We start from the raw sequence: 1,006 nt of genomic DNA on the forward strand, positions 1-1,006 counted from the left end.
GTCCCCGTCTCCATGGCTCCGTCTAATTTCGCTGGCTTCTTGCTTTTTTAGACGCGCTTGCGCTGTGCGGTCTTCTGCCTGGTGAATGGGGCCGCTCGTGCCGGAGAGCTGCTCACCGCGTCGTCATCGTAGCTCTGCCCCGTCACGTGTGCCGATTCCAGCCAATCAGGAGGCTGGAATCGGCAATGGAACGCAAGGAAGGAGAAGAAAATCCACGGTGCACCGTGGGAGAAGACCAGCGGCGCCATCTTTAAAAGAAGAATAGAAGAAGCTGCAGAACGCTGATGCAGGTAAGTGCAATGTGCTTTTTAAAAACTAACCTATGCTTTCTTTTTAACAGACTTTAAATGCACACAAAAGTAGAGCATGCAGCGGTTTTTTCGCATTTGGGCAAAAAAAGGAAACGAAAACCAATCCGTTGAAATCAATGGGTTTTATTCTCTGCATATTGTGCTCAGAAAGTTTGCGCATGCTAACACACGCGTGTAAATGTCCATGTGAAGGAACTCTTAAGCCTGGCTTCAGATGGGTGTGTTTGTGTGCGCATTTATGCAGCGAATAGAGCCCTAACGAACGGGTTCGTTCACAAGTGCGCATCTTTACATTTCATGCAAAAAAAAAAATATGCAGCATACTCTATTTTGCGGCACTTTTGCACACCAAAAGTCCCCATAGAAGTCAATGGGGATGCACAAATATACATGTGATATGCCAGGAGGTGCGTGATACGCTGCGTAATTGCGCAGGAAAGGAACACATCCAGAACTCGTTAGACTAATTCCATACATATTTTTAGGTGACTTGGACATTTTCGTTCCTAAGATCTGAGTTCGACCAACAGACCGGCCTAATGTCACACGATGTCAATAGTAAGTAGCTTGTGCCTCTTAATACTAGTAAGTAGCTTGTGTTCTCCCGCAGGGTTTTGAACGATAATTGTCCCATGTAAAAACATGCAGAAACTGAACGACTGGATCAGAATCGTCCAGTTGTTCACTTTTAAGCA

The sequence above is a fragment of the Eleutherodactylus coqui genome, unplaced genomic scaffold, assembly GCF_035609145.1.
Source record: "Eleutherodactylus coqui strain aEleCoq1 unplaced genomic scaffold, aEleCoq1.hap1 HAP1_SCAFFOLD_322, whole genome shotgun sequence".
Lineage (NCBI taxonomy): Eukaryota > Metazoa > Chordata > Amphibia > Anura > Eleutherodactylidae > Eleutherodactylus > Eleutherodactylus coqui.